This window comes from Coturnix japonica, chromosome Z (assembly GCF_001577835.2).
Source record: "Coturnix japonica isolate 7356 chromosome Z, Coturnix japonica 2.1, whole genome shotgun sequence".
In the NCBI taxonomy this organism is placed as follows: Eukaryota; Metazoa; Chordata; class Aves; order Galliformes; family Phasianidae; genus Coturnix; species Coturnix japonica.
Genome location: NC_029547.1, coordinates 62346163 through 62358343, shown reverse-complemented (window position 1 = coordinate 62358343; position 12181 = coordinate 62346163). Strand labels below are relative to the sequence as shown.

The following is a 12181-nucleotide window of genomic DNA, read 5'->3' as shown; positions in this document are numbered from 1 at the left end:
AAAGCCAGTGGTGGTGGTGGTCAGGTTAGACTTCATCTCGGCACAAAGAAACTAGTCTAGAAGGGGATCTTCTTACAGTGGAGAAGGCAAAGATACTCTTCAGCTAATTTTTGCCTGTAGATTTGTATATCTGCACAGTGGCATTTGTTTGTTGGTGTGCTGGGCAAAACCCAGCACAGACAGAGATGTAATGCATCCTCCCCTACACATCACTGCAGCCTTGATTTTCCGGTGTGGGAGCAGCAAGATTTTTTGTAGCACTGAGAAGATGCATTGTGACAGGAGTCCTGGCTCACTGTTTTGTAATCTGAACTCCAGGGAGTTGCTCCAGATCTCCAGTCACAGACAAGATATGAGCTCTCCCCAGCAGAAGACAAGATTGATCTGCTCTCATGAAATGGCTGATGATGCAGATGTTTGGTTTGCTGGACCAGGAGCTCAGTCTGATGAAGTGGGAAAACAAAAACAACAAACCAACAGTTTCCAAAGACCTATGAGAAAAAAAGCATGGAAGTAATGGAGAACTTGCACCTCTCTCTGTCATGCTGCCATGGACACCAGGCGCTTTGCTGTTCTACATGCTGTCCAGTCCATCTGCTTGTTGCTCACCCATCAGCTTTCACATGTCCTGCTATCACCCATCAGCTTGGTTCTGGCTGGCAGGGCTCACAGATGCTGATGATAGTGTCTCCTTGGAGGGACAAACTCAGAACCTGATGAAATCTGGCCAAATTCCTCTGCAAGAATAGGAAGGGGAAAATTGTTATTTGGGTCCAATGGGGCAGACTGAGTTTAGGCTCTGTTCTGGGTTACTGTGTGTGGACCATGCTCAGTGTAGTCTGCGGGGTCCAGGCCAGGAACGGGATGTCTTTGAGGACACTAAAGAGAGTGGATGAGAGACTGTAGCTCTAGACAAAGGGAATTGCAAGCCTGTCCATAGTTATCAAAGCAATATGAAAAAGGGTAACACCTAGGATAGACAGTGAGCAGAAGAAGTAGAATAAGCATGGCAATCTAATCATGTCTACCCACCCTAATTTCCTCTCACGAAGGTTGGTAAGCCCAGTGGGCAGTGTAAAAGCAGGGCATGTCATTTATCTTGGCTTTAGACCAATGTTCAGTGCTTCTGCATGTAATCAAGACAAAGGGACACACAAGAATATATATATAGACCTGTCTATGGTAAGAGAGATGTAAATCTGGTGGAGAAGCTGTATAGCAGCTCTTGTGTCTGCACGATCAAAATGGGATAATTCATCGAGAAAAGCTTTGCAGGGTTCTCCCTGTCATCTGAAGCTGTTAGATATTTTTGATAGTGTTAGGACAAAGGAAAAATAAACAGTAAGCAAGAGGAGCAGAAAGGCTGCAGAAGGCAGGCCTCTGCTTTGAAACTGCCTTGATGAGCTGGGTACAGCACAGGAAAAATAGGATGCATCTGAGCAGTGATAGATGGATGTATTTGGATGGCATGGTGCAGGCAGACTCAGAGCAGTCCTGCAGAAAAGTGTCTCAGGGTCTGCGGTTCATCCTATACTAAGCAGAACTGAATGAGACCCTGCAGCAGGAAGCTGACAAATACAAACAGAAAAGAATGTGGTGAATTATAAAGAAAGCATATGCTCATCCATGTAACTAAAATAGAAATATGCTAGCTCTAGGTGCAACTGCTCTGGAAAAATACAGATCAGCTGGGGGAAAGCAGAAGCAAGGAGAACAAATTCATCAGCTGTTGAGAAAACATGGGCAATGGTGAGAGAACGAGGTATATCTGGTATGCCTGAAAAGCTGTGTGTCAGATGCATGGGAAAGCTTGCTGCGTGAAGAAGTCTTTTCTCTGTAAGGAGGCTGAATGGGATAAGAAGGAAAGGACATGGTTGCACAAAAGGAGATTTAGCTTTGAAAGCTCCATAGTATTAAAGGCAGCTGAGAACTGGTGAGTTCTATAGGAATCTGCTGCTCTGTCACTGGAGGATTTTAGAAATCAGGAAAGTGTGTAAAGAAACGAATGAGAAGAACAAGAGAAAGATGTGGTCCCGAGATCTGTGCAGATCTGCCTGTTTTCTACAAATGTGTCCTTCCTGGGAATGCACACATATAACAAGGGTGGTGAGAATCTATTTTGAACTTGAGCCTGCAGCACTCAAAAAGTAGGAGCCTCCCATTTTTCACTTATCCTGTCAATTTAAGGACCTTCTGTTTAACCTCGTGCTGCTTCGTTGTTTTGGTCTGGAACTGTGCTGGGTAATGGAACCTGACCACATGGAGATTTTGATGTTTGTTGGCACAGTTTGGCATGTGAGGCCAGGTGAGGATTTAACAAAGCTATGCTGGCTCTCCCTCTATCTCGCCTTTATTCTACGTTTCCACCAACTTTGTTCTTTTTCACTTCTTTGATCTTCAGCCCTCCCCAAAAACCTAACATTGTATTCCTCCTTATCTCACGAAGCTGGATTTAAATGGGGACGTGCTGCAGTTCAGCTATTTTTGTTACTTTCAGTCACCCGGTTGAGTTGTTACAGCCCATCTTCCTCCTCATAAGCACTGCTGGTCTGATGAGTCCCCTCCAGACAGTGTCCTGGAACAGAAACTTCTCCCAATTTCTTTATGGTGAGTGAATGTAGACATTTCTGTTCTGCTTTCATTCTGTCTCTCTGGAGATCACTGTGCACATTTCACACTCACAGTATGGCCAAAGATACCTGGTCGGATTGCCAGCTCAGCACAGGGCTGCCTGCAGCACGATGCTCAGCACATCGCATGTTGAGGATGGGGCACAGACCCCACAGACTCTTTGGGCAACCAGTTCAGATGCTGGACAACTCCCACACTAAGAGGTTCCCTTGCTCACCTTGGAATGACATGAGTGGCTCCCTCAGCTCCCTTGCGTTTGTCCCTTCAGGCCCTTGAGCATGCCCAATCTGTGATTACTTCTACTTCCTATGTGTATCCTTTTAATGGCTGAGATTAGTGAAGAAGTTCTTGTTCGTAATGCAATTCAGTGCTGTTTTCTTGCATTTTCTGGCAGGTCATTCTTGAACTTAAAGAAAGTGACCCTTGAAAATCCATCTTTGGTTGTACTGGAGAAAGAATTCAGCAGTTCTTGTGCCATCTAGAAATTGCTTCTTACCTCTTTTTTTTTTCTTTTTCTTTTTCTCTCTTTTTTTTTTTTTTTTGGCATTTTTGTACATCAGATCTGCCTAAATTTAAAGGCCCCCTTATATTTTCTTGATTGTGCTATGACTTCACTTTCCTTTGCTTCCAGTACTGTGTTCTTTCCATGCCAACTGAAAGGGCTTAACTGTTTTACCTACCTTGTTTCTTGCTCCTGTGCAGCAAGCTTTGCCATTTGTACTTAGATCTACTTCCTGAGCTAAAAACAGAGTTGCAGTTAATGTTGGACTTTCTGTCTTTTCTGGACAAAAGAAAACATTTACACTGACTTTTAAGATGGGAGTTGAAATGCTGGTCAACTGCCACGGCACCTGCACATTTCTGTTACATCAGAGATCAGTCTCCTTGGTACCAGAGGAATGGAAGATTCAGAGGTACTTGCACAGTTGCCTCTGGCTACTGTTGCTGGGGAAGAAATAATGTGTTAAACTTGTAGTCGGTTCTTAGCAATACTTCTTCCATACTGTCTGCAGCACATGCCGCATAGCTTCACCCAGAGCCTTTCACACCTGAAGAGTGCTTAAAATGTGAAGGGATAGTGTGACCCTGTGAGCACAGCATCTGGATGGCTGTATGAGGACTTTGCTTTGATTTCATAATGTACAGTTTCTTGGAAAGAACTTATTATAAATGAAGTGTCCCTGTGCATGAGAGAGCCGGAGAGGGGAGCATTCACATTTATGATAGAGACCTTTATCATGGGGAAGCAACAGGTGCTAATGGGATGAGATGAGAATGGTCCAAAGTCATTGGAGCAAAGGAGTGCTTTCACAAAGCCTCTGCCTGCTCTTGCAGCAATCTGACAGCACAGTAGCTTCCTTCATATTTTGAGGGGTTTCCTTCAGTTTTCTTGCAGCTCACAGACCAGGGACTGCCTTTCCACCTGCCTGGTGGCACATGGGATGTGTTATTCATGACCAGGTCTGTATTATTAGTGACCCTTTCATTAAGTGACTTACAATACAACCCTGCAGGCTTTCCCTGGGCTGCTGGTGTGTGTCTCTGGGGGCTGGAGGTGAGTGGTTCTGGAATAACTCCCTGCTCTGCCTGTTCTCAGGCCATGCATGAAGTACAGTAAGCAGAAGACTGAAGGTCTCAGGTGCATGGGTGGATTGCTTTGAAGCAGGTGGTGCACTGCTCCAGGAGAGTGAGCAGCCTCTGTCCTTCCCTCAGTAAGTCAGTGCTGGAGAAAGCCACAGCCATGCTGTTGCTGGGGACAGCTTTGCTGGGAGCAGGGGAGCTATTTGCTAACACTTGTGACATACTGTCCCTGTTGCTGCTGCTCAAGAAAAGGGGGAGAGGAGGGAGCATGGTGAGCTGTAAAGGGCTGACTGCTCTGCTGAGATCACCTGAGAACAAAGGTTGCACAGGGTGGGATGAATGGTGGCTGGAGCAGCTCCTGCTCCAGGAGGCTGACAGCTCATGCCTGCACCTGATATATGCTTGCATGAGGGATGCTGTCCCGTCTTACAAAACTCTTCAGGGATGAGTGTATCTTACTGGCAGAAAACTGTCTTCCTACAGTGCTTGATTTAACACACATTTTCCCAGTTCCTTTTCTGCTGGAGCACTTTTCATTGTCTTGAAAGCTGGTGGCAAAGAAGGACACAAAGGACTGAAAACTGAAACCCAGTGCTGTTCCTAGACATTGGCACTTCAAACTGGCACAAACAGCAGGCACCTTTCTTGCTGCTTGCTTCTTTAGTCATCACTGCAATCTTGCCAGGGTTGCAGCCAATAGACATTTCTCTGCACAGGGCTAGAAAAAAGAGGTGAGAAATGCATGTGGAGCTGTGTGAGGTTGAAAGTTGTGAAGCCATCGGAAAGTAAGAAGTTTCTCTACGCACTGTTTCTCCAGTCTGTCACTTGGAGTGCTGCTGCTTAACAGCAGGGGCAGGGTCTGCTGGAACACGTGTGCTGCAGAGAGATCTTTGCTCTGTGGAGAAAGGCTGGTAATGTTATTCAGAGTAAATACAACGACCTGATCTTTGTATTAGAGTCCTTCTCCTGCTGTTGCTGTAACGATCCCAGCCTAGGGACCTGCAACTTGGTCAGCTTGTTTGGTTACTCTGGGCATCTCCTGAAAGCTCTTCTGAGTCTCGCTGGATGCAGCACCTTGGGGAGGGATGTTTTCTGTGGGTGGTGTAAGAAACGCTGTGCCTGCTGACCTGACACCTGCAGAGCTGTACCTGGCTGCACCCTGACAACACAGTGGCGGTGGGGAGCCCAGCAGCAGGCAGCCCTCGGTCCCTCTGGTGCCCTGGCACCTTCAGGGCAGCTCTGAGAAGGGGTCAGCAGCCCTTCGTGTGGGGCCTCTGGGACCCATACTTTGTGCCTGAGCAAGGATCGCATGGGAGTAGGAAGCAGAAATCTCCTGGCTTCAGTGTGAACCTGCTGGGGGACAGCGTGGGGAGTAGAAGGTGAGTACTTCTATGGGGCTGATCTGTACAGCCTGCTTGGTACAGAGTTTCATCATGAAATTTACAGTGCATGTAGCTGGCTCTCAGGCAGAAAACCAGCAGCATTCCATGGTATATTAATGACTTTATTTAAAGCCATGTATTTAACTGCTTCCTTTCTGCAAACCCTGGTGCATTTGGAAGGCTGTGTCCTGTGCCCATGCTCAGCATGATATGCAGTGTGGGGCAGGTGAAGCTGATTTCATGTATGTCCTGATCTTGTCATCTGTCTCTGTGTGCGAGCAAGCTGCCATTAACTGACTAGCCTTAGCAGAGCCAAGTGAGCTTTTTTATGTCTCCCAGGGTGACTCCTCTAGTCTTTTTGAAGCGGGTTACATAGTTCATTTTTGGATAGGGAGGGGTAAATGTGGAGATGACAGGAAAGTAAGGAGAGAGGACTTGGCAGGAGAAGGATAAGCAGAATAAAACTGAGCTGAAGGCAGTAGAAGGAAAGCTGCCAGAGAAGACCATGGACCTAAGCAGATTTGGGGCAGGCCAGTGACTCTTGCTTTGTTTGGTGTTATTACCTTTAGCTGAATGCGTGCAAAAGTTTTGTCTTGGGAATGGGTGAATCAGGGCTGAAAAGTAGACAAACAGCTTCTCTGGAGACTTTTGGTCATCAATCCTATGTACATTTCAGTCTGTATGGAGTTGGAAGCCTTATTCTCTTATGGCACTCTCCTTGGATACTTCTGATCAGTGCTCTCAAGAGGCCAGCAAAGCCACCCTAAGGTTTATTTCTTGGCTATGGAAACATTCCCTAAAAATTATGAAGTTGAAAGGTGTAAGATATTATCTATACCATATAAGTTTAACATTTGGAAAGAGAAAAGGGAAAAGTTTTCCTGGCATTGCACATTGAAATATTCATGGCAGCTTTCAAAATCTCCCCTTATCAGCAGTTGCATTCCTTTATTTGTCCATTTTATCTCTTTCTGACCGTGGTTGCAAGAGAAGGAACAAAGGGTAGATTTATTTTTTCTGTGTTTTTTTTTTGTTTTTGTTTTTTTTTTTTTCCTGCTTTTCAAATTATTGCTGGAGCTCAGAAAAACCACTCAGGACTGTAAATTGCTTGATGGGAGAGCAGGGGGAAAGAGCATCCAAGTTGTCAGGCTGGGTTACCTGGGCATGGTGCTTTTCAGAGCAGATGATGAGGGAAAGGCAGAGCATGGAAACCTGCCTAGAAGAAAAGGAAACAGCACTTAAAAGCACTGTGGAAGACTGTCACATCACAGCTTTCCCAACTGATACTGAGGAGATACTCAGGGGACTGGCAGAATTTCATCCGTGCTCTGCTGGTGCCAGGGCAGCTCTCTGCTGGGCTGCAATACAGGCCATGCTTAGCACAGCTCCCATGGGAAGGGAAGGCTCATTGAGGTGAAACTACAGAGGGTGAAGAAAAGATAATCATTAATCTTAAATGTCACTGGTGTGTATTTGTGCCCTTCAGCTCGAGAAAAAAGAAAACAGTTATTTGACAAGGGGATTGTACCATCTATATTGTGCATGATGAACTGGGAAGCTCTCAGCCCATGTGTGGGGTGAACTGAGGAGTGTGAGTTTGGATGGGGAGAAGATGCAAATCTTGTTTAACTGGTGGTGCTATGCCAGACTGCCCTCCAGGAGCTCTGAGATCAGCCCTGAGATCGGTGGCAGAAACAGGAAGACAGTTCTCCCTTTGCTTATCTGAAAATGGGTGGGACGGGGCAGCATTCTGTCAGACCTCACAAGCTCTGATTCAGCCTTGAAAGTCAGCACTGGCCTGATTTGAGTTCTGCTTCTGCAGTTCATGGAGCCTTCACATGCCCTGCTCCAGCACCAGGACTGTGACACAGCCTTGTGAGGGAGCTAATGTGACGCTCCACAGGTAGTGAAGAATGGATGAAGTGGACATTTTGGGTCAGGAGGGCTCAGAAAGCCGATGTGGTTTTGACCACAGCAATAAAACAAAGTCTGCATACCTTCTCCCGGCAGTGACGCAGTGCTTTGCGCCAGGGCGGGCACACTGGAGATAGCATCTGGTTATCAGCAGCAACACCCTTTGCCAGCTGTGTGTCTCACCCCATTCAGGAAAAGCCTTTTTGTGCCTGGAGGCCTTGGAATGCACCCCTAGGGAATTTCTGTGCCAAGCTGCTCTGGAACCTTTTCTGTGCCCATTGGCTTCAGGCTGTTTTGGGCCAGCTTGGGGCCAGACTTCACTGGGAAATATATTCAAGCCAGTTATATTGCAACCAGCTGGCCTCAGCTCACAAGTGGTCCAAGCCTGGTTAGCTTGAAACATTTTGCATGCTCAATGGCCTCCTAGAATTTACACTGACAGAGACCCAGTTGGTCCAAGCAAAATGTTTCTTTTGCTCTCTGAACTTGTTCATCCATCTGCTGTGAGTTCTCTGTATGCCATCTTCTGTCACTTTGAGGGCTTTTGTACCTCCGCCTTTTTCTTCCTTTCCCTCAATATTTTGTAGCCTCTGCTTCCGAAGGTCTTATCCCATCAGACCCATTTCTCTCCTGTTCAGCTCTGCACCCAGGTTGTGCCTTCCCTCTGCATGCCCATTTTGCAGTTCTATGCAGCTTTCAACCTAGGGGAAATAGAGCCTGCTAGTTTTCCCGGGGACACTGCAGAAGGCTAAAACTGATATGCTACATCAGCCAAACTCAGACTTCTGGTGTTCGCCTCCTATTGTACCACTTCTGATCATAGCTCTGAGCAGCGCTACGTTTGACAGCAGCCATTCTGACCCATCACTGGCAGCTGTGATGGCTGTCACCATTCAGCTTGGCTTGCAGCACTGTGCCGTGTGGAAGCACTTTGCTCTGCAGTAGCAATATCTGATTCCACAGTTTTGCTTTGGACGTTAAGAATTGCAACTCTTTATATGGCTTTTAGTATTTCAATTGTAAACTGCATAAAAAGAAGATGGCAGGTGTCCTGCAGAAGGAACAGGGTGGCTCATGCAAGCAGATGAAGCTTTGCAGCACAGAGGCTTGCTGCATATGAAATTACAATACTTTTTCTATGTTCTTGCTCTGTTAGTCTGTCTCCTGCCCAGATCAGGATCAGCTGTAGCCCTGTGGTCATTGCTAGGTTGTAATCAGTGCTGCTTGGTGGAGACTGATAACTTTCCCTCTTTGCAACTGAGAGTTTATTGCTGTTTAACTGGAGAGTCTGGTACAGCTAAGGCACAAGCTCGTTGACTGTCTCCCGTAGACTTTGAAAGCAAGCGATTTGAACTCTCTTTGTGGACTTCTGTGTTTCAAGCCTATTATTGCTGCTTCCCCCCTCATGCCCACACTGAAGCTTTTAGGATTTTTTAGGCCACATGCCCTTAGAACTGTTTGCTAGCACTGGCCACTGAATTCTCAAGGTGCCTGGCACCTGATTGCAGTGCCAGCACTGATGTCTTGAGACATGTGTGTTGCTGCTGATGAGAAACATGAGCTGAAGTGCTTGTGGAGAAGGCTGGAGCACTCTGTCCAGCCTGATCTTCCCTGCACTTTTGGTGTGTATCATGAGCATCATGTGTCTGTCCTGGGAACAGACAGCTCGTGCCTTGCTTTGGTATTTCAGCACAGAGCTGGGCTGCCTTATCCCCTGCTTGTGTATTCAGGGGAGGAAATGTGCCTGGGATGAAAGAAAACACCCAGAGAGCACCAAGATGAGTAAATGGTGGTACTGCTCAGCCCTTCCTTTCACATGAAGTCATAGGGAAGTTGTTGCTGACTCTTTGCTGGGTGGATGGCAGAAGAAAGTCCCAGCTCCAGAAGCAGACATGCACGCTCAGCCTTTGGTGTGGTGGGTGGGTCCTGGAAGCTGACAGTTCTGCTACATGCACCTGTTAGATAAAAAATGAAGGTCCTGCCTAGCAGCCAGTGTACGAGTAGATGGAGGTCCTGGCTCACATGCCTTCTGGTATCATCTCCCCTCTCCTGTGTGGAGATCTGGTGTTACATGTTGTGTGTGTGACGTGATAGAGTTGCAGGGCAGCAGATGGCATCTGCTTTGGAGCTTGCTAGTCCCTTGGGACAGGGAAAGAGAGGAGGCTGGCACGCCTGCAGTGTGTCATGCAGGAGCTGGGCATGCTAAGCGGGATTTCCTGCTCCTGAACATCCTGCTTAGGTTACAGACCCATCTCACATCTGGCCTTTTCGTAGTCTGAACTCCTCCCAGAACTGGCACAGTGGAGCACAGACTGCAGTGGTGCTCACAGCCCTGCTGGAGATGTGGACACTAACTCACAATGAAGGAAGCAAGCTCTGGTTTGCTGCTCCTGTTCCCTGCACTGCAGGCTGGTTGGTGGCACAGCTGCACCTCCTGCGTGGTTTCCAGGTGAACTGAGGGGATCTCAGCGCTGCCAAAGGAACTGCAGTTCCCTCTGCATCCTGCTGTGATGTGACCATTCATTTGTACTCCGCTTGTCCTACACCACATGCTTTTTGTGATCCAATTCTGTTCAAGTCCAATTCCACCCCCACCCCCTTCCCTTCCCTCAGTGTATTAATTTTCTGCTTTTTGAACAAGAGAAAGCAAAGGATAGGCTGAAGGTGTCAGCATATGAACAGAGCAGGACTATGTGCTAGAAGTCAGCTGGTGGCAGTGCTTAGAGCCAAAGCTGGGGTTGGTATTTCCAGGAGATGAGGTGCCCACAAACTTCCTTTCAGGCTTCACCAGATCTGTAGGTCCTCTGGCTGCTGGCACTGTCTACACTCTACACCAAGACCATAAAAAATGGTCAAAGGCCAGAGTAGGCTGCTGCCAACCTCATGAGTTTTCGGACCTCTAGAGCTGACATTGCTGCTATGACACAACACTGAGCACCAGAGGAAAAAGTGCTCTCAGTTAGGTCTGGGTTAGGCTACCACATATCTGGGCGTCCTCAAACAAGGATCTCACTTTTATCATGTGCTTATTTTGTTCAGGGGCAAGAGAAATTCACCCAGAATTCACAGATTTTGTGCAGCAGTGCAGGCAAATGTGGTTTGAGTGTTGTACAAAAGGGTGAGTGGTTTGCAGTGAAGCATGTGTCTGTTCAATCAGACCTGTGTACTCCCATTTATTTGGCATTTCCTGGTAGAATAGATCTTTCAAGACTGATACTGGTTATTCTAGATAACCTTAGACTTCACAACCCTTGTTAGGATGTCCTACCATCCACAAGGTTCTTGGACTTTTGCAGTAAGATTTTACAGGTGATCCTCATAAAGGAGTTGCTAAAGCACAGCAAAGTCTTTTTGTTGTTGCAGAATTGTACCTTTGAGGGCAGGTGGCAGACATGCAGTCTCTGTCTTTAACCATAGTTCCTGTAGATGTCATGAAAGTCTTTTCACATTTATGTCTGGCAAATGCCTGGACCAAGGAAGATGTGTCTGAGGCTATCAGTGCAGCCCTGTGGTTTTCTGAGCAACGTTTTCATTGGAAAAGGAGTGTTGCTCATTCTGGCCACTGTTGAGAATTGCTTCTGCTTTGTTAGTTTCTCTTAAAATATCGGACCCAAGAGAGGCATGGACAATATGGCTGCATCTTTAACAAAAAGTCTTTGTGATCCACCAGACTTAGAGATGAATACTAGGTTTTGCATGAGCCACTGTTAGCTGTTCTCACTACATCTGTGACTCAAGTTGTGCGTACCCAGAAACAGTAGGGCTAGGTGCAGACCCATTTTTTTTCACTGAAGCCTGCACTCTGTGCTGCACATTACAGACATTTCTTTGGTTATCTTGGATCTCCATTATGCTGGGTGTCTGGTCCCAGTCCCTACTGCTTGCAAAGGGCTGAAGCAGAGAAAGCTTTTACTGTCATGCCCCCCACCAGCTTTTAGGAGGTGTGCGGACTTTCAACTACAACCTCCCTTTCTCTGCCTCCTGCAGCCCGAAATATCTCCCTGTACTCTGTCACCTGCATGAGAAGGTGTTTCCTGATACTCAGAGGGAACCTCTTGTGCACTGCTTTTGCCCATTGCCTGTTGACCTGGCACTGGGCACTACTGAAAACAGCCTGGCTCCATGTTCTTTGTGCCTTCCTCTCAGGTATTTATTGACACTGATGACATTCCCCCTGAACCTTCTCTTCTCCAGAAGTCCTGCTGTGCTGCAGGACTCACTCAAGATAGGGGAGAAGTCAAGGTGGGCTTTCCCACTGTTTCCCAGTGTTGGGAAATAGTGCTGGCAGCCTTACTGTCCAGGAAGCTGCTTCTGTTCTGTGAGGAAGTTGTTTTGACTGACTGACATGGGTGGAGAGCAAAGGAGGAAAGACCAGTTATCTATGTTACATGAGCGGAGCTGATAACATTCTTCCAAAGCAGATGCTTCAGATGGCCACCTCCTGTATAGATAGCCCTGCAGAGCACTGGTCTGCCCAGCCCAGCTCTTCCCATTTTCTGTGTCTGGGTTGCTCTTCACTTGTGCATTTGGTACTGGGCTGTCATTTACACATACACAGCATTTAGTGTTGTTGAAATCTCTCGCAGAGAACTTTGAGGAATGCTGACCTGATTTTCTCTGCAAGGATTTTCCTGTTGCACTGTCTATATAGCTGATATCTGACAGCTATTAAT

The 12181-nt window shown here is 46.9% G+C and overlaps 1 protein-coding gene across 3 annotated transcripts in view; it reads left to right on the top strand.

Moving 5' to 3' along the window:
- Positions 1-12181, top strand: part of CORO2A (coronin 2A) — a 45993-nt gene that overhangs the window by 11778 nt on the left and 22034 nt on the right. Inside the window, exon 1 of one of the 3 annotated variants that reach the window (XM_015849996.2) lies at positions 5134-5591. The exons of the other annotated variants lie outside the window; for them this stretch is intronic. The gene's annotated coding sequence lies outside the window, so the exon portion shown is untranslated. Of the gene's footprint in view, positions 1-5133; positions 5592-12181 lie in introns of those variants that run through there. 3 annotated transcript variants of the gene reach the window in all.